The sequence below is a fragment of the Engystomops pustulosus genome, chromosome 2 (assembly GCF_040894005.1).
Source record: "Engystomops pustulosus chromosome 2, aEngPut4.maternal, whole genome shotgun sequence".
NCBI classification, from domain to species: Eukaryota; Metazoa; Chordata; class Amphibia; order Anura; family Leptodactylidae; genus Engystomops; species Engystomops pustulosus.
In genome coordinates, this window is record NC_092412.1 from 172,872,072 (window position 1) to 172,899,337 (window position 27,266).

A 27,266-nucleotide genomic window follows, 5' to 3' on the forward strand; every position below is an offset into this window, starting at 1 on the left:
CGGCAGAGGGTAACTGTTCTTAACCGTGACCTTGTTAAGCCTGCGATAGTCTGTACAAGGACATAGGGAGCCGTCCTTCTTGGTCACGAAAAAGAAGTCCATAAATAAATTCATGAGAAAATTCATTTGCATAAAATGGTCATCAAACTAAGAATGATGTGTAAAAAAACATACAGAAAACAAATAGACATTTCATTGTTTCTATACATTGTTCATGTGTTATAATATAGGGATAGATATTGGGCATAGTCCCATTGGCGCGGATTCAGCAGCGGGGTCTCGGCTAAGGAGGCTTGTGCTAGTTCTTCAAACACCGCCCGGAATACCGCCCATGAAAGCAGTTTGTAGCCATGACTGGATTGCCCCTGTCCCATAGAAGAGTAGCCCAGGCCAGGGCCTTCCCGGATAGGACGTTGACAAGGAACACCACCTTGGATCGCTCAGAGACAAACTGAGGCTGCAAGGAACACTGGGTAATAAAGCCCCTGCACAACGTGGGGTCCCCATCATACTTTTCAGGCATAGACAGTCTTAGCCTTGGTTCAGTGCCAGGAAGACAAGCAGGGGTAGCCGCAGAGATCTGACACAGAGTGCTGTCGCGATTCAAGAAGACTGTGCGCCCGATTTCCTGCTTATGTCGCTTCCCCGATCAGGTCCATCAGAGTCCACCATATTCCTCCCGGTGTATGTAAGTGCATTGGATAGTTCTCCTAATCTGTCCCACCCTAGTACCTATAGCGAAGTTAACATGTTTTATACATATTCAGCTGTGTATTGAATTCCGTGAGCATCCTAAATGGACCGGTTTTATTCGTAGATTATAATGCAATTGACATTTACATATTTTTTTAAAGCCTTTTATTCTGAAAAAACAAGGGCATAAAAAGCTAAAAGAAAAGTGGAATCTGAAACCAGTAGAAGACAGATCGCACTAACCTCATAAAAGACTGCCAATGGTGTGCAATAATCCAACCGCGTGTCAAACGGTGTAGGAAAAAAACAAATCTACTAAAGATAGATAAATGCATTACTACATCCCGTTAACCCCTTCCCGACATGCGCCGTGTCGGGTTCCGATACATGGAGAGGGCTCACGTGCTGAGCCCTCTCCATAGCCAGTAAGTCTTTGTACCCGGCAGCTTCAAAAAGATGGTGGCGCCACCTTTGTAACGATTGTCGTTCCACGTGAGGTCATTGGGGAGCCCCGATCAGCCGCCATAACTGTCTTGTTTTAACCCATTCATTACAATGTTTGTTTTGCACATTTTAATGAATGAGGTGGAAAATACTTTAGTATGGCAGTATATGGTAGGATCGATTATATAACCTAGGGTTAAAGTACCCTAGGGGTACTAAAAATGGTAGCATTGAAAAGTCACCACCCACAGCTCCGTACACCGAGGTATGAAAAAGTTAGAGCCAGAAAAACATTTTTGTACAGGAGGCTTAAATTTTTTTTAATGTAGGAAACCTTATAAAACCTATATAAATTTCATATCCCAATGATCGCACTGACCTAAAGAACAAAATAGACATTTGAGGCGCACAGAGAAAGCCGTAAAATCCAAACCCACAAGAAAACGGTGCAAATGTGTTTTTTTTACCATTTTGACCTCATTTGGAATTTTTTTCCTGCTTACCTGTACATGGCATGGAATATTCCATGACAATTACTATTAATATATTACGTAGAAAACAAGCCGTCACAGATTTTTGAAGGTGGGAAGTGAAAAATGGAAATGAGAAAAACAAAAAAGGACCAGATCAATAAGGGGTCAAAGTAAATAATCTATTCGTAAATTCATAAAATTGTAAATTTATTATACAGACATAAGACAGTTACATATACCGAGTCTGGGCAACTCAAATATGTTTATAAACCAATATTTGTACAATATAAAATAATAAAATCTTATAGGGTAAAGCAATTGTCTCAGTCCCGATTCACTTTACAGATCACTTACAAATCAAGTCACATAAGACTGTCCTCCATTGGAGCTTTTTCTTGATATACATGATACATCCTATCAATTATGATATTCTGTCCCAGAATAAAAAGTCGCTTTTTATTAAAAACAGAGGAATTGCTCATATATACATATTCCGGATACTATTGTTGGTATTGTTAATGCCTTGGTCCAGGCTAATGTTCTTATAAATGGATATAGGTCTTTCCACTATTGAATAAATGTTTCTGATTAGGAATTCATGTAAATATATATGTCTCACATAGTTCATTGAATATCGTCCAAATCTGGAAACGGTTAGTGGCCTCACCTTCAAAGTTGCTTCACAGCGGGCTGCAGAGTTAACATGCTGAAATTAAAGCTGCCTTCTGTATGCTTCCGGTCAGCTGACTGATCATGCGACTGTGGTATACCAAGGCGTTGCTCATGGAATACGTATGTAGTACAGGTCAGCAGTTGTGCAAGTTTGTTGGATGAAGGATTATGAGTCCTAATAGTATCTAGACATGGGGAAAGACTTCTACAGGCAGTCCCCGGGTTACGTACAAGATAGGGTTTGTAGGTTTGTTCTTAAGTTGAATTTGTATGTAAGTCGGAATTGTATATTTTATCATTGTAACCCCAGAAAGAATTTTTTTGGTCATTAGAACCAGGATAAATAATAAAGCTTAATTACAGGTACCTTTAATAACTATTATAGCTGATTATTGTAGCCTAAGGATAAAGTACAGTAATTTATATCCAGAGGTCCGTTTGTAACTAGGGGTTGTCTGTTAGTTGGGTGTTCTTAAGTAGGGGACCGCCTGTATTCCAACGGAGCTGCTGATATTACTATGCTAGGTGCGTTTCGGGGTGTCTAACCCCTTCCTCCATAGCTAAAGTTACTCCTCTTTTATGATAGTCCAAGAAAAGGCGCTCAATTGTTTTACTCCCAGTATTTCCGGGAAATGCCAGATGTCTTTTGGGGTTTCTAACCCCTTCCTCAATAGCTAAAGTTGCCCCTCTTCTTGATGGATCGTCATAAAGATTAAATACCAAGAAAAAACCCTTAATGGATTCGCTTCCTGTATTTCTGGGAAACGCGTCTAGTTTAGTAATATCAAAAGCTCCGTTGGAATAGAAGTCTTACCCATGTATAGCTACTTTTGGGACTTAAAATCCTTCACACAACAAACTTGCACAACTGCTGCTCAGAGAACGGAAGGCAGCTTTGATTTCAGTGTGGTAACTCTGCAGCGCTCTGTGGAGCAACTTTGAATATTAAGCCGCAGCCCATTATAATCTGTAAGCTTATGACACTTTCACTGAAGAAAACTGAGGTGAGGTCACTTACTGTTTCTAGATTTGGACGATATACGACGAACTAAGTGAGACATATATATTTGCATGAATTTCCTAATTAGAAACGTTTATTCAAGAGTGGAAAGACCTATATGCATTTATTAGAAGATTGTAGATTTTAGAATTAAAACCCTAGCCTAAAATTTTTTGGTCACTGTGACCATTAGATTTTGATATTTTTTTGGGGTGTCATAAGAACAGGAATTAACAATAAATCTTAATTACAGACCCCTTTAATAATCCTTACAGCTGATCATTGTAGCCTGGGACTAAAGTACAGTAAATTACCAACAGGGGTCATAACTAGTGTTCTTATGTGGGCGACTGCCTGCATTCTAACTTTTGGTCCTGAGGTAGTTAGACACACTGGCGATACACGTGAGTAAAGTATACACTATAGATCAGTGATGGCGAACCTTTTAGAGACCGAGTGCCCAAACTTCAACAAAGACCCGCTTATTTATCGCAAAGTGCCAACCCATAAATTTAATTTGTGATTTATACTCTCTTCTCTGTCACAGTTTTCATTGATACCAGCCCCTGAGGACACCAATAAAGCAGAAAATAGTCCCAGGTAGAGCTGTCACTTTAACATACCTCTGTGCACAGCAAGTCCTGGGCTGCCTGGGACTGTAGGAAGATACCTGGAGTCATCTCTGGTGATGGCCTGGGTGCCCACAGAAAGGGCTCCGAGTGCCACCTCTGGCACCAGTGCCATAGGTTAGCCATCACTGCTATAGATGATAAAACACTTGACTAAGTTTTTGTTAACACAGCAGAAGCCTATAGCGTTTAGACCAAACCACCTCTGATCACAATATGGAAAATGGTAAACACTCAAAAAAAAAAAATATGGAAGTAGTCATATGATAGGGCTGAAGAGATACACTCATGCATCAAGTCAACAGTCTGGAGTGTTTTCAAAGCTGAGGATATTAACGTGTGGGTGAATAGCTTCACAGGGTACCTTTTAGATGTCAGTTGTTACCCCCAACAACAAACTGTGTGTAACGAAGGACCTTAAACAGCTACTAAATAAAAAGAAGAGTGTGTTCAGGCCATTAGAAGGATCCGAACAGAACTCAAAACCGAAATCCGCAAGTGCAAGAAAGAATATGGGAAAAAAGTTGAAGTACAAATTAGGGAAGAACACAGAGGAGATCTGAGTGGGAGTTAAAGGGTCACTGGCATGGGTGAAAAATTGAGGCATAGTGAGGAGTGGGAAAAGAAGGTAGAAGAACGAAACCAATTGTTTAACCGCTTCTCTGAAGGCTACGATGACGAACAGCAGTACCAGAACCCTTGAAAGTAGACTCTCAAACTCTCATCCCAACTGTTAGGGGAATGAGAGTGTCTGTAAATTTTGATCAGAATATCCTCAGACTGAACATGGCCTGTGGGCCTGCAAAAATTTGCCCAAGACTATGAAGAATGTACTCCAATGAGCTAAGCCAGACACTTTCAGACCTTTTCAACCACAGCCTTAGCTGCGGAAAGGTCTCCAACATCTGGAAACTGACGTATGCGCCCCCACTACAGAAGACAATACAACCAACCCAATACAACGACTTTAGACCAATTGTCTTGACCTCTCACTCATGAAGACCTTCTAAATAGAGATCTTGTCGTATCTGAAGGGAGCGCTTAAAGATAGGACGAACCCTTTACAGTTTGCTTATAATGAAAAAATATGATGCTGCCCTGTTCCTCCTTCACAAGACGTACACATGCTTGGAAGAGAAGGTCTCTATATATGTTGGACTTTAAACGTCAGTCAGATCATTGCTAGCTCAAAAAATTTTCTGAGGACTCTGTTCTTATGGGATGTATCAAAATGATGACAAGGACAGACACTACAGAGAGGCAGTAGATAACTTTGTAAAATGCAATGAAAGAAATAATCTCATCATGAATATTAAGAAGACAAAACAATTGACCTATAGAGAACTTGAAAGGTGGCCAGTGTGGTGGCAATAGTCGGTTTAAATGGTAACAGAAAATTGTATGGTATAGTAGGCATGTAGATGCTGGTATGAATAACACTGTAATAAATCAGACACACAAGTTCTAACATAATGCAAGTCTATGGGGCAGATTTACTTACCCGGTCCGTTCGTGATCCAGCGGCGCGTTCTCGGCACTGGATTCGTGTCCGGCCGGGATTCATCAAGGCAGTTCCTCCGATGTCCACCAGGTGGCGCTGCTGCATTGAAGTTCCCGGAAATGCACTGAAGTTCACGATCCTATCCTGGATGAAGGTAAGTGCAAGCTCCGCGACACAATTTCATTTTTTAAATGCGGCGGTTTTTCCGAATCCGTCGGGTGCATGCCGGTGCTGATGCAACACAATCCGATCGCGTGCGCCAAAATCCAGGGGCAATTCAGGTACAATCGGCGCAAATCGGAAATATTCGGGTAACACATCGGGAAACCGCGAATCGGGCCCTTAGTAAATGACCCCCTATGTGTCAGAAACTGACACGCATGTCATATATCAAGAGATGGCTATGCAGTACAGCGGGGAAATACTATATTTACAATTAATGACCGTTCCCAAGATATATGAAGTATTGTATCTGATATAATGTGGTACATCAATGGTGCTAACGAGCAAAATGACCCCAAGTTGGCTGTAACTTACCGGATTGCGGTAAGAGATGAGATGCGGTGCTATGACCGCTGGAGCGCAGGTGGAAAAGTGGGTGCTCCCGCTGGAGAGATGAGTGCTGGTGTTCATTGTGAGTGCCACGGCTTTCAGCTGTGGCCGTAACCGGAAGTTACACTCCGGCAGGAAATGACATTCTGTCCGGAAACCGGAAGGGACGTTCCGGCCACAAAAAACTTTATAGAAAGCAAATGTCGATTTAGTGTGGGTATATGTTGGCTATACGGGATCTAGGTGCGAGAAAGTTGGGGAATATTTGTGTATAATGGGTATGTCAAGAATTAGGTAATGGATGTAGGATATGTACATGATCAGTAAGAATGATATATTGAGATGCGGGGGTATAACGTGACAAGTATGAATGAATATAGTAATAAACATGCACAGTGGAGTATTGTATGAGTGATATAGTGGATGACTAGAATATGAGGGAGTATGATCATAAACTTGAATGGTGGCGTGATATGAATGGAATGATAAAGCAATGCACTGGAGGAAAGGTACAGGGAGAATGATAAGTAGAAGAAAGTACTTATACTTTGCAGTTCGGTAAGTTACAGCCAACTTGGGGTCATTTTTCTCATTACCATCATTGAAGTACCACAGTACTTTATTTCATATGCCTTATCTTGGGAACGGTCATTCATTGTAATATTGTATTTCCCCGCTGTACTGCACAGCCATCTCTTGATATATGACATGCGTGTCCATATACCTGCATTATGTTATAACTCATGTCTCTGATTTATTAGTGTTATTCATACTAGTATCTACATGCCAGCAACGCCATACAATTTTCTGTTATCATTTAAACCGAGTATTGCCACCACACTGGCCACATTTCAAATTCTTTATTTATCGATCTATTGGATCAATATATTACACTGTTATTATACTCTCTTGTCTATTTGCAACATTTATATAATCATGTATTCATTGTTTCTATTCTAGTGCCTGATGAAGGTCTGAATTTATAAGAACGAAACGTTGCAAAATAATAATTTTTGTTGGCTTGCTATACTGTTTATTCTGGATTAAATAATTTCTCCTCAATTTTTGATCTATAAGGAGTGCCAAGTTTACCTTTTCTCTATATACAGTATATGGTGTAGTAACCTACTTGTGCACCCATTTACTCCGAAGCATTGAGTGACATGTATTTTTTCCTATCCTGTGGACCTAACTTGACCTAACTTGTTTTGTGAGACACCCTCAAGTAGCAATTAGGATTATTTGAAGTCTGTTAAAGGACATTTGTTATCAAGTCTCTGTCCCTAGTCCTGTCATCACTACCTGTTGAAGCAGATCACCAGGATTCCTTCTCAGCCTTTATCTAGTCAGATCATATATTAATTATTCTGAAATCATCTTTTCTTTATGATGTAAATGAGCTTGTGCACATGGAGAATGTGATGTCACCCCTCCCCTCTCCTCCCCCTGCTCATGTCTGTGTGTAATGTATAGTAAAGCGTTGCTAGTGTCTGTGCTTTATCTGTTGACATGCTGTGTTCTGCTATACACATGTGAGAGACACAGACATCAGCTACACAAGGACCTGACCTGCTCTGTTCTCCTATACACATGTGAGAGGTACAGACATCAGCTACACAAGTACCTGACATATTCTACTATACAGATGGCTTCACACACACACGGGCTGCAATGGGCGTGGCTGCCAGCACCAGCAAGCATAGAGAGCATCACCAGGAAACACATAGAAGCAGCCAGCCCTAGGAGTGTCACGTCATTATACAGGCTGTCAGTGAAGCACTGGGGGTGCGGCTGTTCCTCCCACTCATAAATGGACAGCTGAATATGATAATGGTTCATTGGACCTCTATCAGGTAATTTTCATACAGCTTTCGTACCTGATAGTTTGAGTTTACAGGCATGGAGAGGGACAATGCAGGGATAGTGGCAATGCTTTCTAATGGCAGTTTTTGAAAATATATTTAGTTTTGGGGGTTAATTTATCTGACGGGTTCTCTTTTAATGAGAATATTAATTATAAATGTGGAATAAGGCTCAACAGAAATTTGTCTTCTGGGGACAAAAGTTCTTTTGAGAGTTAGGAAAACCTGGGAAACTTTTGGCAGACATAGTGCAACAGTAACATGAGAGTCATCGGATATAGCAGACATTTAATGAGCACGGAATTACGGTGGAGTCCACAGATGCCATTCTAAAGACCTTTTGTTGAATTCTTTTCTCCTTTATATTCATCACAGATAACCGTTAATATTAGAGAACTACTTCTCTCAGATTCTGCTGCCCTGACTCTCCGATTCACAAAGAGGAACATTGTATTTGCCCATTGATATTGGAGGAACTATTTCTGTAAATATTTTTTTGTCCAGACTGTCACTGGGGGGGTTTGCGGTCGTCTCCTGATTGCAGCTGTTCAGCGTGAAGAAGGGAAGCCCCAACCATTCTTGCTTTTCTCCACTGGAGCACCATAATATTGGTTTTATTTAGGTTAATGGGTGGTGGTAAAGTATTCCAGGTTGTCCCGTAGACTTCTCTCAGTAGTTGACAATATTAGATGATCATCTGCATATAGCAGGAATTTCACCTCAAGGTCATATGGGGTTAGTCCTGGTGCGAAGGAGGCCTCCCGGGCTGCAGCCAGCTTATTGATGTAGATGTTGAAGAGTGGTTGGACTGCAGGCCTGTCCGAACCCCCGAAATAGGCCGTTCTTGCACTTAACTGCAGATGTTCTTGTAGGAGTTCTTGATTACTCATAGATTTTCCCAGCAGTTTCAAGAACAGACCTGGGTGCCGCACTCGAAGGCCTTTTTAAAGTCCACAAAACAGTCGTATATTCTGAATGGAGCCGGCGCCAGAAGCTGCGGGTGTCGGCTATATATTATTATAGCCGACACCCACTTCTAACACCTGCGATCGGAGATTTCACCAATCGCATTGGGCATTTAGCTGGAATCAGACCCCTATCTCCCCCCCGCGGCGCTTACCGGGGGGTCCGCTGCTCCGATCTGGTGCCCGGGGCTGCGCAATCTGCTTCGGGGAGCCGGGTCTGTATTACACTGTATTAGGTGAAGAATAGTTTGAACAGGCGTTCAGTGGATCGCTTGTTCAAGCTAATCTGCAAAAGTAAAGAAAAAAAGTAAATAATACTAATTAAACACACTTTTGAATAAAAAGAATTAAATAAAGTTTAAGTCCCTTAAACACAAACATTCCCTATACACATCTAATAAAGTGAAAAAAACGTACGGTGAACGCCGTAAAAACGAAACACGAAAAACTCGCCAAAAATGTAAATTTTCATAAAATCCCTTCACAAAAATGTTCCAAAAAGTGATCAAAAAATGTTATGTCCACCAAAATGGTACCACTGAAAAGGACAACTCAACACGTAAAAAATAAGCCCTAAACTAGCTCTGTCAACCAAAAAATATTAAAGTTCTATCTCCGAAAAGATGGCGATGCAAAAACAAATGAAATTTTCTTTATATTCGTTTCTTTCCTGTAAAATATATAAAAAACTATATAAATGAGGTATCACCGTAATCGTAGTGATCTATAGAATAAAAATATTATAGTATTTTTAGTGTACGACCCCCCAAAATATACAAAAAAAGAAACCCAAAATTGACAATTTTCTTTTCCTCCATACATTAAAGAGTTAATAAAATCTCATCAAAAAGCTACAGACCTTCTAAAATGAAGTAATTGTAAAGTGCATCTCATGTAGCAAAAAATAAGTGCTTATATGTCCAAATTGCCAAAAAAATTAAGATTGTATAGCCAATAAAAAGTGACAATGCATAATCTGCTCTGAATGGCGCAGCTTCCCTTAGATGCCCTGGCGTGTGCCCATACAGCAGGTTACCACCACATATGGGGCATTGTTATACACAGGAGAAATTAAGTATCAAATTTTATGGAGCGTTTTGGTATTTTATCCATTGAGAATTTGTACACTTTATGAAAAACACATTAATTAAGTCACAAAAAAAATTAATTTCAAAATTGCATCCGATTTTGTTTTAACCCCTGTAAAGCAATTAAAGGTTTAACAAACTTCATAAAAGTTGTTTTACGTACGTTGAGGGGTGTAGTTTCTATAATGTAATTTATGGGGTTTTACTTTTATTTAGGCCTCTCAAAGTGACTTCAAACCTGAGCAGGTCCCTCAATAGCAGGATTTTGCTTTTTTTATGAAAATGTGAAAAAGCGTTCAAAGCCCCATAACATTCTACAAAAATGGTAGTATGCATAAAAAACCACGGAGGTATAGAGTAGACATTCGGTGAATGTTAGTTATTACGTTTTCTGGTGTTATGACTCATGTGTGGAAAAAAGTAGAACATTTTGAATTTCGAAAATTGAGAATTTTTTCAAATTTTCACCAAATATCTAATTTTCTCATAAATAAATGAAAAACATACCATCAAAATTTTGTAACTAACATGAAGTACAATGTGTCACGAGAAAACAATTTCAAAATCACTTAGATATGTTAAAGCGTTCCAAAGTTATAACCACTTATAGTGACACAGGGCAGATTTGAAAAAATAGGCCATGTCAGGAAGGTGAAAAGTGGCTTCGGCGTTAAGGGGTTAAACAAACTTTCTCAGGTTACTTCTCACACGGTTCTCTTGGTAGTTTGACGGATCCTACTTGTTTCCGCTCTCATGTATGGGGGTTATGAGGCATTAATACCAGGTCTGTAGGAATTAGCAGGCACTTAGCACGATGTTAAAGAGTTTGGCTATTGCTATTGATAGTGTTGGGGTTATGCTTCGTCACAAAGGTCACCAAAACAGTAATGTCCAATAATGGAAGGTGTATTTAGACAAAGTCACTTGTAAAAATAAACAGCTTCCTTCAGGGTGCAAAATGAAGGCATAACATAAATTTTACTTTTCTTAAGGCAAAAGGCTTTAACATAGGACAGGTTATCCTCACCATACAGTCTGTAAAGTTACAGCAGAGTCCTCCAGCATCTCTAACCCAGTACTGAGACCACAGCAGGAGAAGAACACCAGACAAACATTTCAGGCTTTGAGCCACACACTCCCAGCTCTGCTAAACCTCTATGCTAATAAATGCAAGGCAACACCTGGCCTGGATGCATGGGAGCAGTTATCCCACCCAACTCTCAGACTACTCCAGTAAAAGTTGGTTCTTTTAAATAATGGTCAGCAACCTAAGGTTACTGATAAAGATTAGCTGCTTACTTCACTGAGGCCAGGCACCTCGGTGACACATAGTGGCCATCAACCACGGACACCTATACTGTATACTTCCAGGTCAGGGATCACAAGTCCTGTTTTATCCACACGGACATGGCGGCTGCACACCTGATGGTAAGGTAATTGGTTTTCTCATCAGCATATAAGCGGGACAGAGCATGGCCTTTTCATCACAGGAAGTCACGACAGCGTGACGGAACGCGTGGGGGGGGGGGGCTTCCCCCAAACTCCAGCCCTCCTTCCCTCCCCCTATCTGATCTGTGCTACTTCATTCGCAGACTGCTCCTGGATTACTCCCATTTTTTTCACTGAACATTTAAGGAATTCTACCCTTTAAGTGTCTTTACCATCCTTGCAGGATTGGTCCACTTGTTTATATATTTTTTCTGGGGATGATCAGAGGGTTGTTGAGGTTGGGGTGTGGGTGGTCCCTGGGATAGGGACTTGGTCGTCGTCCCCCTCTTTTTGGGGGACTGTGTGCCTTACTGTGACACTTTTTTAGTGTTTTAATCTTGTATGTGTCTTTGAATTTATGAATAAAATTGTTTCATTTAATATTTGTTTCGGGCCGTATATTTACATCACTTCTTCTTTGTGCATTTCTAAAAGCAGCCAGTTGTGATCTGAGAGATGTGTTTGCGGGTTGACTGTGTAGCGCCAATATTTGCAGAGTCCATGTCGGTGATGGCATAGTCCAGCACACTGCTGCCTATGTGAGAGTTCATTGTGTGTTAGGGCTGTGAGTCGGTGGACCCTCTGGACCACCACGGCAGATTGTACTAGACGACACCTGGGACCAGAGTCTAAGTGGCACCTGGTCTTTACCAGCGCCCGCTGCAAAGTGAGATGGTCTCGCTGCGGCAGGGTACCACCAGGTCGTTCCACAGGTGCGACTAGCCTGCTGTGGCAGCCAAGGTAGTAATGCAGATGACAGTCTGTACCCGGGGTGACAACAGGAGGACAGCACAGGAAGGCACACTGGGACTCACATCAGGAAACACAGGAGGGCAGGATACACAGGAATGCAGGATACACAGGAGGGCTTTCTGTTCTGTTCAGGCTTTCTATACATGGATCGCAGGGGTGCCCGTGACATCGTGTACCTTCCTAAAAAGTCTCCCTTTGTGCGGCCATTTAGTATACGGAGACCAGAGTCATAAGTTGAGCAGCTTTCTGCCGCTTCAGCTGACTGTGCTGTCAGAGCTTTTTATATCTGTGTTTATGGGGCTACTACAGCCAGTCTCTGCTCAAACGATGTAGATGTTTAAGGAAGTCCTTCTAGTTCTAGCATTGAGGTCTCCATAGATGTGAAACAAGCTTAGAGCCTGGAAATGAGCGTCTTCCTTCTCTAGAATATTGAAGCATTCTGGAATGAGGTAGAGGGACTCTGGCAGTGCTATGTAAGCTGCACAAATGTAGATGTCAGACTTGGGGCTGAGGATGGAGTGGCCTGTTCTTATCCATATGTGGCTTTCTCCTCTCTTCAGTGGTGTCATCTGTCAATGGAGCTCATATTTCTACCATATTGATATCTGGCCCTTCTTGGAGTTCTTATTTTTCAGGACAGAGACAGAGATTTTCCTGTATCCATAGGGCATCTGGGATTCATCCTGTGCCTTGATCCATGTTTCTAAGAGGATTTGTATGTCTACATTATTTAGTATTTTCTTGAGATCTGGGTCTATCGCTTGTTCCAGTGGAGGCCCTGAATGTTCCAGTTATTGATAATAAGGGACATGGTTGTTGTGTCCATGTACCTTGTAATTAGCATTACTGTTCAGAGCAATCTAGGTTTGGCTTGGTTGGTTCTGGCCAGTCACCTGAATCTTTTGCACAAGGTGATAAGCAGGGTCTTTCTCCTCCATGTGTCTGCTCTGTAACTCCCTTGCTTTGTGTTGAAATTTTTTATTTTTAGAGATTTTCTCTATTCTATGGGTTTGGCTTGCTAGTTGCATTCTAGTGGGTCTAGTGTTGTGTTGGTACCAGCTTTTATTACCTTTAAATGCTTAGGTCTCTGCAGGTCTCTAGGTTCTGGTCTTTGTGGTGGGTGCTTTTTTTTTTGGGCTGAGGTCATTCTTTTCTTTTGCTCTTTAAATATTCAATGTTTCCCGTTTTTCTTGGCATCCTTTTGTGTCCCGTTGCTTATGTATTCCTCAGAGTCTAGATTTGCTATCTTCTGTATTTGTCTGTCCATCTATCTTCTGTGTCTTCTGCCAGGAGTGGCATGGAGGATTTATTTCAGTTAAATGTCCTTATTCCCCAACTCCTCCATACTTCTTTCATCTGGGTACATAAAAATATTTTCTACCAGATACTATATTTTGCGGTGTTGTATGGGAACTAAAAGGGGATATGGACACAATGTACCCCCACCAGATCAAACGGATTGTTCCCAAAATCAAATAACCTTCCATTACTTAGGTAAGTACTTGTGAACACTTCTTATTTTAATTTGGGGGCACTTGCTAAAGGGTATTTAGCTTACAGCAGTCTTTCTTAAGTATACCCCTGATGAAGCAATACTATTCCTTAAAGGGCACCTACCACCACGAATCTACCTATAAAGGTAGATCGGGTGGTAGGTGGATGTATGGGACGTGAGGATAGCCCTTTTTAGAGCTAATCCTCACGTCCCCGCTAGCCTAGCATAAACTTTATTGCCCTAATATGTTAATTTAATTAAGCGGCTACCGGGGCGTGGAGTAGCCGGACACGAGGCTACACGGCGCGGCTACTCCACGCCCCAGTAGCTGCTTTCCCCCGCCTACCCTGTGATCTTCGGCACGCAGCTCCTGGCAGCTGCGCGCCCTCGTCCGAGAAGCCGGAGTTCTGCGCATGCGCAGTAACTCCGGCCAAGATGCGCGATCTCGGGAACGAGGCCGGAGTTACTGCGCATGCGCAGAACTCCGGCTTCTCGGACGAGGGCGCACAGCTGCCAGGAGCTGCGCGCCGAAGATCACAGGGTAGGCGGGGGAAAGCAGCTACTGGGGCGTGGAGTAGCCGCGCCGTGTAGCCTCATGTCCGGCTACTCCACGCCCCGGTAGCCGCTTAATTAAATTAACATATTAGGGCAATAAAGTTTATGCTAGGCTAGCGGGGACGTGAGGATTAGCTCTAAAAAGGGCTATCCTCACGTCCCATACATCCACCTACCACCCGATCTACCTTTATAGGTAGATTCGTGGTGGTAGGTTCCCTTTAAGAACTTTTTTGCAGAATTTTTGCAGAAGTTTTTGATGCACCCCCCCCCCCCCCCAAATCCAATATTGCTGTAAGGTTACCATTCTCCTCCACCTTAACGCCCTCAAGATCTTTTTCTCGTCTATACGCGTGATGAAATTGCCGATACCTAAACAGATCCCTATCGTCCAGAATACCCATATTCACCCAGTGCTGAAATGTGGGTAGCTCCCCATTTACACCCAATTGTCCTAGGCAGATTATACCTTTTTTTTTTTACCCAAAACCCGACGTCCTTCATTTTATAAAATTTAGGATCTCCTAAGGGCAGGGGCTCACCTCCGTCCTCGTAGATTCAGAAGAAAAAGTAGGACTATTTCCAAGGCGCTCACCGATCCAGATGGTTAATTTTAAATGGTTTTATTACCAATGATGAAGTAAAAATAGAAAACATAAAACCATAAAAACATAGTAACATGGACAACGCATTTTGCATCCTCAATACCGGACGCTTCATCATGTCTAAAACAGCATGGTACACATAATAATTTATATCCCCACATGGGAAGTGACATCATGAGCAGATTATGGAGAAAGAGGGAGGAGTTAAAAAGTAACTTAGCATAACAGTTCCTAGAAATAAAAAAACCTTTACATCGTTAAAAATGTTTCATACTGTTCTGAAACAAATTAATTTGCTGTCATGCCAATTGATTTTATCCCTGAAAGTGTTAACAACAGATACCAGTCTCTGTCGTAGAGCAATATACTGGATATATAAAATGCAAACGCTCAGCCCCTTTGGGCTGAATGTGGTTTCCGAAACCATCATGTAATAGCCCCGGATGTGTCTAAAAATCCGTCAGACCATCATGTAATGGGCATTTGTACTTACCATATTTTCATCTTGGTTCTTGCGGCTTCGTTCCATTCTGGGTCCGTTCCGTCTCGGTCCTTGTGGTCCTTGCGGACCATAACCACTGGTTACCTGACTCTTGGCTGGGTCACATGACCCGTTTCAGTTACTACTTCCGGAACCTTGCGTTCCAAAGGGCAATCCGTGTGCGGTCCACCACCTAGTTCCGGTAGACCGTACATCTACCATTGTGAACTTAAATTTATTTGTTTCAGAACAGTATGAAACATTTTTAACGATGTAAAGGTTTTTTATTTTTAGGAACTGTTATGCTAAGTTACTTTTTAACTCCTCCCTCTTTCTCCATAATCTGCTCATGATGTCACTTCCCATGTGGGGATATAAATAACTATGTGTACCATGCTGCTTTAGACCTGGTGAAGCGTCCGGTATAGAGGATGCGAAACGCGTTGTCCATGTTACTATGTTTTTATGTTTTCTATTTTTACTTCATCATTGGTTAATTTTAAATGGTTTTATTACCATCTGGATCGGTGAGCGCCTTGGAAATAGTCCTACTTTTTCTTCTGAATCTACGAGGACGGAGGTGAGCCCCTCTCCTTTGGAGATTTTAAATTTTATAAAATGAAGGACGTCGGGTTTTGGGTAAAAAAAAAAAAGGTATAATCTCCCAAGGACAATTGGGTGTAAATGGGGAGCTACAAACATTTCAGCACTGGGTGAATATGGGTGTTCTGGACGATAGGGATCTGTTTAGATATCGGCAAATTTATCAGGCGTATAGACGAGAAAAAGATCTTGAGGGCGTTAAGGTGGAGGAGAATGGTAACCTTACAGCAATATTGGATTTTGGGGGGTGCATCAAAAACTTTAGCAAAAATGTATAAGTTCTTAAGGAATAGTATTGATCAAAAGATTCACATTACCCAATTGAAATGGGCCAATCAGGTGGGCCCGATCACTGAGGATCAATGGAAAGGTATATAGAGGAATGTGTTTAGAAGCTCTATTAATTTAAATCACAGGTGTACACAATTAAATATTCTATTCGGGATTCTATTCAGGATTTATTTCTCACCGCTTTTGCTTTTTAAGATCGGGTTCAGAGAGAATTCTAATTGTTGGAGATGCAATAGAGTTGGTGCCGGCATACTCCATGTTTTATGGGAATGCCCTAGGATTGAGAGATATTGGGGTGAAATATATGAGACAATTGAGGATCTGGTCCAATGTAGTTTACCACATACAGCCTTGGGCTTTTGGGACGTCTCCCACACAATCTGGGCCCAGGACCCAAATCTGATTTGTTGTTGAAACTCCTGTTCTTGACTAGATTGGTGTTAATTAAACATTGGAAAGATACAAAAGTCCCAGGGGTGAAAGAATGGCAAAATTCAAGTAGGGTTAGGTTTTTGTGGTAGGTTTTGTTTTTTTTCTTTCTTTTGTTTTTTTTTTCTCCAGATCGGAAAGGTAGGGGGGAGGGGAGGGGGTTGTAAAAAGGTACGTTTACTGCTATTATTGTTATGTAACTATGCTGTGTTGGCTGATCAGATGTACGGTTGTGATTGATGAGGGTTTTTTTGCTTTATTTTTATTATTGTTTGTTTTTATTTGTCGATTATTAATAAAGCTTTAAAAAAAGGAAAAAAGCTGTAGCAGAGAGCTAGATAATACTATGTAATGAAGCCCAATGCAGAAATAGCACTGGTTATTTAGCCAATATGTTTCAATAACTTAAAGGGGTTATACTGGATTAAAAAAATATAAATCTTAAAATAACAGTTTATTAGATCAATTAAAACAAATTTATTTAAAAAGTATTGCACACTGCTCAGAGGAATAACCGAGGACAAGGGACACATACACAGTTGGCAATCAATTGACGGTCCAGCCAAGGTCCACGGTCTAAAAATGTTTTTCTTTATTGAAGCATATATAGCAATAACAAATCCACTCAGAAAGACGGTGATCGCCTACGCATTTCAGACAGATTACCTGTCCTCAGTTACTGTATATACAGGCTAAGGGTGGACACCACCCGAAACGTGTTTCGCCTTGCTTCATCAGGGGTATACTTAAGAAAGACTGCAGTAAGGTAAATACCTTTTAGCAAGTGCCCCTGAATTAAAATAAGAAGTGTTCACAAGTACTTACCTAAGTAATGGAAGGTTATTTGATTTTGGGAACAATCCGTTTGATCTGGTGGGGGTACATTGTGTCCATATCCCCTTTTAGATTATCCTAGATTGCTCTAAACAGTAATGCTAATTACAAGGTACATGGACACAACAACCATGTCCCTTATTATCAATAACTGGAACATTCAGGGCCTCCACACCTTTGCCTTTGGATGTAAAGCGAAAATCCAGATCTCAAGAAAATACTAAATAATATAAACTTACAAATCCTCTTAGAAACATGGATCATGGCACAGGATGAATCCCAGATGCCCTATGGATACAGGAAAATCTCTGTCTCTGTCCTGAAAAATAAGAACTCCAAGAAGGACCAGATATCAATATGGTAGAAATATGAGCTCCATTGACAGATGACACCACTGAAGAGAGGAGAAAGCCACATATGGATAAGAACAGGCCACTCCATCCTCAGCCCTAAGTCTGACATCTACATTTGTGCAGCTTACATAGCACTGCCAGAGTTCCTCTACCTCATTCCAGAATGCTTCAATATTCTAGAGAAGGAAGACGCTCATTTCCAGGCTCTAGGCTAGTTTCACATCTATGGAGACCTCAATGCTAGAACTAGAAGGACTTATTTAAACATCTACATCGTTTGAGCAGAGACTGACTGTAGTAGCCCCATAAACACAGATATAAAAAGCTCTGACAGCACAGTCAGCTGAAGCTGCAGAAAGCAGCTCAACTTATGACTCTGTCTCCTGTGAGAAAGTAAGAGGTATTGTGTGGGAAAACCGCTATCTGTCCTACAGGCAGATGAAGGGTGTGTGGTAAAAGCCCTGGGTTTGTCTGCAGTAACCCAAGGGTTAATGCAGACATGATAAGCAGGAATAGTCTGTTTTGTCTGTGTTGGCCTAGCTAACACAGACACATTTGTAATGTCCGCACTGGGCCTGCTTATTATGGAGTAGGGGTAGGCTGGTAGTGGGACTCCTACTCCACCCGGGCTTCGGTCCTGGGTTTGTGAATTGCCCACAGGTGCGGATCTCAGGCCTCGTTAGGGCCTGATTTAATCTACAGGCCATAAGCAGTAGGAGAGGCACTGCCTGGAGAGCTGAAAGCGAGATTGCATTCTCACAGCAAAGGTAACTGAGGGTCTCCTGTCTTGCTGCTGGCCAAGAGCGTGTGCCAGGCAGCCTGGTACCCGGATAGCTAGGGTCCTCAAAATGTATTAGACAGCGCCTAGCCGGGCAGGAATTACTTTTATAATGTTTTTGCATGTGCCTAAGCCAAGGCTGAATTTGTGTTCTGTTTTGCAAGTGTGAATAAACACTTAAGTTGGACTTTTAAACCTGCGTGTGTCACTGCTTCCTGCACTGCTACCTGTCAACTACCAGAGCAATTCCCCACATATGGTGGATTGGAGCGGGCAAAGTGCAGTGAAGTATACACTAGTGCATGTCCTGGAAGTTGACAGCACTGAAGCTGCAAGCCACAGCCATGGAGGAGTTAATCAAGCAGCTTGTCCAGTCCAACGTGCAGCAGCAAGAGACAAACAGATTGCTGCTCCGGCAGAAAACAGCCCTGACCACTGCTCAGCAAAGGACTGTCCCAGCAATGACGGTGAAGGACGCCAGGAAAGAGGTCCGCAAAGCTATGACCAAGATGACCGCCGAGGATGATGTGGAGGCCTATCTGACAGGCTTTGAGAGGGTGGCCACTCGAGAGAGGTTGCCACAGCAACACTGGGCAGAGGTGTTGGCCCCCTTCCTCGTCGCTGATCCCCAGCAGGCATACTACGACCTGAGCGAGGAGTATGCCCGGGACTACTCCAAGGTAAAGGCAGAGATCTTGGCCCGACTAGGAGTGGATCAGCATCTACGCGCTCAAAGAGTGAATAGCTGGAGATACCAGGAGGCGCTACCACCGAGGGGGCAGATGCACCAACTTGTTCACTTGGTCCGCAAGTGGCTTCAGCCGGAGACATCAACCCCAGCCCAGATGGTCGAGAAGGTTGTTTTGGACCGTTTCCTCAGGGCCTTGCCGGGTGAGATCCAACAATGGGTGGGACACGGGGACCCGTCTGATGCCGATGCGCTGGTGGGGTTGGTGGAGAGGTTTTGTGCCACTCAGGCCCTAGCAAAGAAAGCCCCTTATACCAAGACAGGCCTTAAGGCACGGAAGGTCTTGTCACCCACAAATTCCCGGGGCAGGACAACGCCCAATGTCCGGGAAGTACCCCAGGGGAGGAGGAGGGGGGAGGCTCCCACCTGTTGGACCTGCCATGAGCCAGGTCATATTGCAGCCCATTGCCCCAATTCCTCAGAGCCCATGGACTGCAGTTCCGCCAGAAGGGTTTCTCTCTATGCTGCCCCTGTCTACACAGCTACTAGCCCCGACTCTGCTGATGAGCGCCACCTGTGCCGGGTGACTGTGGCAGGGCATCCAGCGTTGGCCCTGCTGGACTCAGGCAGTCGGGTGACCTTGATTAATGGGTCCCTCACAGACCCCAAGGCGGTCACAGGGCGCACAATTGGAGTCCTGTGCATCCATGGGGACGTAAAGGACTACCCCACCACAGTTATTAACTTCCAGACCTCTTGTGGAGAGACACTACATGAGGCAGCGGTTGTCAAGAACTTGCCCCATGACCTTATCTTGGGACGGGACTTCCCCATGTTCTGGACTCTATGGCGGGGAAACCAAGAGTTGGGGGGTTGTTCTCCTGTGTTGTCTGGTCAGATCTCTGAAGCCGAGCCTGATGACCCAGACTCTGGAGTTCCTGCCGTAGGGGTGACCGCCACAGAAGATGGAAGTGTAATGTTTCCCCTAGATGTTATGGCAGGCGAAACTGAGGAGGTAGTGACAGGACCGCAGTTGTCTGATTTGGAGGTATCCCGTGACAACTTTGGTACTGCCCAACTCCAGGACCCCACTCTGGTCCGCGCCAGAGAAAATGTGGTAGAAATTAATGGCGTACCTCAGCACCCAGGTGCGGATAAGTTGTTCCCTCGTGTGGTGGTAAATCAGGAGTTGTTGTACCGCATTGATAAGGTCCACGGTGAAACCCGGGAGCCGTTAATGGTGCCTCAGCCATATCGTCAGATGGTGTTAGACCTTGCACATAAGCATGTGATGGGAGGGCACCTAGGTACCACAAAAACTCTGGAACGCATCTTGCAGTGTTTTTACTGGCCAGGAGTATATGATAGGGTAAAAAGGTATTGTGAAACTTGCCCTGATTGTCAATTGCATGCTCCCATGGTACACTTTCGAAGTCCGTTGGTACCTCTGCCCATTATTGAGGTACCCTTTGAAAGGGTCGCCATGGATTTGGTTGGTCCTTTGGTTAAATCTGCTCGGGGGCATCAGCATATCCTGGTAGTCATGGACTATGCTACCCGATATCCTGAGGCCATCCCACTGCGGCACACCTCTGCGAAACTAATTGCTAAGGAGTTGTTTGCCATGTTCTGCCGGGTGGGACTTCCCAAGGAGATCCTCACAGATCAGGGGACTCCTTTTATGTCAAAAGTCACCAAGGAGCTATGTCGGCTCTTTAATATTAAACAGTTACGCACCTCTGTGTACCATCCTCAGACGGATGGATTGGTAGAACGGTTCAACAAAACTTTAAAGAGTATGCTAAAAAAGGTGGTAAACAAGGATGGGAAGGACTGGGATGTACTATTGCCATATTTAATGTTCGCCATCCGAGAGGTCCCACAAGCCTCTACTGGGTTCTCACCGTTTGAGTTAGTGTATGGCAGACATCCCAGGGGTCTCCTGGACATAGCCAAGGAGACATGGGAACAAGAGCCCACCCCCCACAAAAGTGTAATAGACCATATTGCAGATATGCAGGACAGGGTGGCAGCCGTCATGCCCATTGTCAAAGAGCATATGGAGGAGGCACAAAGAACTCAAAGCCGGGTTTATAACAGGTCAGCAAAAGTAAGGAGCTTTAGTCCCGGTGATCGTGTGTTGGTGCTAGTCCCCACTGTCGAAAGTAAGTTTCTCGCTAAATGGCAAGGACCGTATGAGGTTATAGAGAAAATAGGAGAGGTGAACTACAGGATACGTCAGCCCGGACGGAGAAAACCCGAGCAGACTTATCATGTAAATCTGTTGAAGGCCTGGAAAGACAGAGAGAGTCTGCATACAGAGATGGTCCTGGCTAGTCCACCTCCTGCGATACCCTCACCGGCCGCAGATAAGCCTGTGCCGGAGGCAGAACTGCGAATAGCCGATACCCTTACCAAAGAGCAACAGCGAGAGGCTCGAGAGTTTGTAGCAAGAAATACAGATGTGTTCTCAGAGTTGCCTGGTTACACGTCTGTAATTAAACATGATATTGTCACTGAGCCAGGGGTAAGGGTAAGATTAAGGTCGTACCGAGTCCCTGAAGCTCGTAGACAAGCCATATCAGAAGAAGTTCAGAAGATGCTGAAGCTAGGGGTTATTGAGGAGTCCAAAAGTGAGTGGGCCAGTCCAATTGTTCTAATTCCCAAACCGGATGGGACGTTGCGATTTTGCAACGATTTTAGAAAATTGAATGAGGTGTCTAAGTTTGATGCCTATCCCATGCCCCGGGTGGACGAGCTTATTGAGAGACTAGGGGGTGCTCGGTACTTCACCACCCTGGATCTAACTAAAGGATATTGGCAGGTACCCCTGACAGATAGGGCTAAAGAAAAGACAGCCTTTATCACCCCTGAGGGCCTTTTTCACTATGTTGTATTACCGTTTGGGCTTCATGGGGCCCCCGCTACCTTTCAACGGTTAATGGACATAGTGTTAAAGCCACATAGGAGATATGCCTCCGCCTATCTAGATGACATTATCATCTACAGCCAAGACTGGGCGAGTCACTTGGCCAAGGTACAGGCCGTAGTGAACTCTCTAAGGGCAGCGGGCCTGACTGCAAACCCCAAGAAGTGTGCGCTGGGAATGGAGGAGACACACTATTTGGGTTATGTGATCGGTCGAGGTATAATTAAACCTCAGATCAACAAGATTGACGCTATACAGGGTTGGCCTCAACCAGTGAGCACAAAGCAAGTCAGGGCATTCCTGGGCATTGTAGGGTACTACAGACGGTTTATACCAAACTTTGCCACCATGTCCGCTCCCCTGACAGACCTGCTGAAGGGTAAAAGGCCTGTCATGGTGCGATGGAATGAACGAGCAGAAGGGGCTTTTCAGGCATTGAAGTCTGCTTTGTGTGGATCCCCCGTCCTCATTACGCCAAACTTCAAGAGAGAGTTTATTGTGCAGACGGATGCGTCAGAGGTAGGGCTGGGAGCTGTCCTGTCTCAGGAGGTGAATGGAGAAGAACACCCCATTACCTACCTGAGCAGGAAGCTCACGCCAGCAGAGAAAAATTACAGTATCGTAGAGAAGGAATGTCTGGCGATAAAGTGGGCATTAGAGTCCCTACGGTACTACTTGCTGGGACGACAGTTCCGTCTCATAACTGACCACTCTCCTCTCACGTGGATGAGTAGAACTAAGGAGAAGAATGCCAGGGTCACTAGGTGGTTCTTGTCCCTCCAAAATTTCAGCTTTACGGTGGAGCACAGAGCCGGGAAACTACAGGGCAATGCGGATGCCTTGTCCCGAACGCATTGTTTAATGTCAGGAGTTCGCCCCCGTGGGTCTGAACTGAGGGGGAGGGTATGTGAGAAAGTAAGAGGTATTGTGTGGGAAAACCGCTATCTGTCCTACAGGCAGATGAAGGGTGTGTGGTAAAAGCCCTGGGTTTGTCTGCAGTAACCCAAGGGTTAATGCAGACATGATAAGCAGGAATAGTCTGTTTTGTCTGTGTTGGCCTAGCTAACACAGACACATTTGTAATGTCCGCACTGGGCCTGCTTATTATGGAGTAGGGGTAGGCTGGTAGTGGGACTCCTACTCCACCCGGGCTTCGGTCCTGGGTTTGTGAATTGCCCACAGGTGCGGATCTCAGGCCTCGTTAGGGCCTGATTTAATCTACAGGCCAGAAGCAGTAGGGGAGGCCCTACCTGGAGAGCTGAAAGCGAGATTGCATTCTCACAGCAAAGGTAACTGAGGGTCTCCTGTCTTGCTGCTGGCCAAGAGCGTGTGCCAGGCAGCCTGGTACCCGGATAGCTAGGGTCCTCAAAATGTATTAGACAGCGCCTAGCCGGGCAGGAATTACTTTTATAATGTTTTTGCATGTGCCTAAGCCAAGGCTGAATTTGTGTTCTGTTTTGCAAGTGTGAATAAACACTTAAGTTGGACTTTTAAACCTGCGTGTGTCACTGCTTCCTGCACTGCTACCTGTCAACTACCAGAGCAATTCCCCACACTCCATATACTAAATGGCCGCACAAAGGGAGACTTTTTAGGAAGGTACACGATGTCACGGGCACCCCTGCGATCCATGTATAGAAAGCCTGAACAGAACAGAAAGCCTTCCTGTGTATCCTGCATTCCTGTGTATCCTGCCCTCCTGTGTTTCCTGACGCGAGTCCCAGTGTGCCTTCCTGTGCTGTCCTCCTGTTGTCACCCCGGGTACAGACTGTCATCTGCATTACTACCTTGGCTGCCACAGCAAGCTAGTCGCACCTGTGGAACGACCTGGTGGTACCCTGCCGCAGCGAGACCATCTCACTTTGCAGCAGGCGCTGGTAAAGACCAGGTGCCACTTAGACTCTGGTCCCAGGTGTCGTCTAGTACAATCTCCCGCGGTGGTCCAGAGGGTCCACCGACTCACAGCCCTAACACACAATGAACTCTCACATAGGCAGCAGTGTGCTGGACTATGCCATCACCGTCATGGAATCTGCAAATATTGGCGCTTCCGCATGGCGTTGTGTGGCTGAAGCACCTGGTCCGACAAGTCCACCCCTCCCATGTACTTGTTATAATCTAAAATACAGTCCGGCTTTGGGGTTTCTGTACTGGCACCTCGTACTGTGACAGGGGTGGTGGTGTGCCCATGTATTATGGTGAATACAAGGACCTCTCTCTTGTCCTTGTACTTAACACACAACACAATACTCAGGAAGACCTCTCTGATTTCTGCGTAGAGTGTCGCATGCCGCAGTATTTCTGGAAGTGAGGCACTTGAACAGGGTAGTGCTGGTGTAGAAATTTCCCAGGTAAAGGTGGTAGCCCTGGTCCAGCAGTGATGCACCAAATCCCACACTATCTTCCCTGTAACACCCAGGGTAGGGGGGGCATTCTGGGAGCACTATAGTGGAGTCCTACCCTTAATATACCTAAAGCTTATACATCTAAACGCCATACGTTGCCCTCTTTTTGGTCAGCTACTGACGGAATTGAAGTCTCCCTTTAAATTGTACCAGGGACTCGTCTATGCTCACATGTTTGGTGGTTGTATATGCCTAGGCAAACTTGGCAGTAAAATGATCTTATATGGGCCTGACTTTAAATAAACGATCATAACTGGGGTCATCTCTGGGTGGGCACTGTGTGTTGTGGGTGCAGTGCATAAAGTTATGGATGGCTTCAAAGCGCATTCTGCTCATTGCCATGCAGAACATCGGGGTGTGGTACAGAATGTCTGTGCTCCAGTAGTCCCTGATTGCGGGCTTCTTTACAATCCCTTTAGGAAGTTTTATGCCCCAATACTTCTCCATCTCTGCTACAGTGACATGAGTCTACCTGGAGGGTTGTGCATAAAATGAAGTAGGGTTTTGGGCAATATGCTGTGCAGCGTAGAGATTGGTCTGGACTACAATTAATTTCAGCAGCTCCTCATAAACGTAAAAACGTAAAATAAACTTAAAAACGTCCAGAGCTCTAAGCCCTGCTGTGGCAAATTTATTCCAGGTTGGCCCAAAAAGTCAGGGACCTGAGAGGTATAATTATCTGGCGCTACCCATGTGGGGTCAGTGGAAGCCCCAGGCACTTGAATTGCAGAAGTCCCAGGCACTGGAAACTTAAGGCACCTTCTTGGTTGTTCTTCCGGGTCACTGGAATATGAGCAGGAGAATGATGATCGGTAACAGGGGACATCACCCCCACTAGCTGACTCTGTGTCAGAGGCAAGCATGTTGTATACCTCCAACATGGTGTATGTCACACAAAAAAATAAGAATGTGCACCAGAAAAATTAGATGATGTGCATTCAACTACATGGATAAACCGTCTAGCCGGCACACAAAAAAAATAATGTGCACCAAACCACACGGACAACCTGCACAGATGGCACATAAAAGAAACAGAAATAATGCGCACCAAACCACACGGACAAGCCGCACAGATGGAATACAAAAAAAAATAAGGTGCATCAAACCACACGGACAAACTGCACAGATGGCACACTGAAAAAATTATGTGCACCAAACCACACGAACAAGCCGCACAGATGGCACACAGAAAAAATAATGTGCACCAAACCACACGGACAAGCCGCACAGATGGCACATAGAGAAAATAGATAAAAGCACCCAAATACGGGTACACCTACAGTGCTCTGGAAATAAATACCACTGAAAAGTGCTTCCATTGCAGAACAAGGGAAGGGACAGACAGAAGATGGGAAAAACGGAAGACAAGTGTGATCACGCAAGGTGATCACACAGGGTACAAACAGGACGCAGGAGGCTACAGATGGCGATCAGATAGGAAAATAGTGATTTGGTGCAAACAGTAGCGCTCTACTCCTCTGTCCAGAGTGGGCGGGACCGATCCAATTGGTCTGGTGATGTCAGCAGGAGGTTTTCCTGCCTCCGTCAGCCGCGTCCCATCGCAATATCACCTCGTGATGTGGTGACACAGAAGAGGACGGGTGTGCTAGCGTCGAGCGCTAATCGCGGGGGCCGGCGCTGTACTAGTAATGAGCGCTTAAGAGTTGATGACGTCCAATGGCGCGCTATTTATGGAAGTTTACTGCAGATGTATGCTGCTTCGCAGAGTCCTTGCGAGTCCTTTCCATACAGCCATAATCTCATGCCAGTGTGCATGTGCTATCTGCATGTGCTGCCACCAAGAGGTTAAAGAGCGCAGAAATGTTTATATATATTTAGGTCTTATGCACAAAAATGTAAATGCTGGACATGAGCTAGCTGATGACATTTAGCTCATGGCCGCCATTGACTGCCATTATGCAAAGTGCGGTGAGCACACCACGCCACCTGCACCTTGACCGAACCAAATGGCCGTTCAGCTCCTATTGAGATGGCAGTGGTGAGCATTGTTCATCTTCCCCCCCATCTCCACCTAGCTAAAACAGCCTGCAAACTTTCCCCTGTTGTTCCCCTGCAGTTTATGGTTGTGTGCACTGTTGTTAGGGGAATGCCGTGACTGTAATTTGCTATAAATTTGCTATTGCTTGCTAGCTGCTAGACACATACCTAGCTACTCCTGCTTACTCCTCCCGACTTTCTTCTGTAGAGTGTCTCTGTGATCTGTTTGGTTTATCCTCATTGATTAGACAGTGTGAATATATTTGATAGCCATCTCAAACCCACCAACATTATTTTATGGAACGAACTGCGGAATAGTACGTTGCTGAGTTTGCATGTACTCGAATGATTCCATGGTGAATACAAACATTTAAATATAAAGAATCATTTTAATGAAAATTCTGGAACTTGATTGTAATACATACACACTTGATGGACATGTTTGTTTTTTCAATCGTATAACCTATGTAACTTTTTCTAAATATTGTCCGTTCTTGCATACCATTGTTCTATTACATTTTGTATTCGCAATATCAACACAAGTTGTTTGTTTACCAACTGTAATTTATAATTGTTATAGAACATCTGTATTTTAAAAGTAATTGTAAATGTACATTATGTGTTTATTTAAACATATGTTAGGTGTTGGCACATTAAACAGTAGTACACTGTAATGTACGGTAAGGGACATTGTATTCGCTG

The 27,266-nt window shown here is 44.0% G+C and overlaps 1 protein-coding gene across 3 annotated transcripts in view; it reads left to right on the forward strand.

Annotated features, from left to right (window-relative positions):
- Positions 1 to 27,266, forward strand: part of CEPT1 (choline/ethanolamine phosphotransferase 1) — a 269,974-nt gene that overhangs the window by 150,775 nt on the left and 91,933 nt on the right. The gene's annotated exons all lie outside the window — the stretch shown is intronic.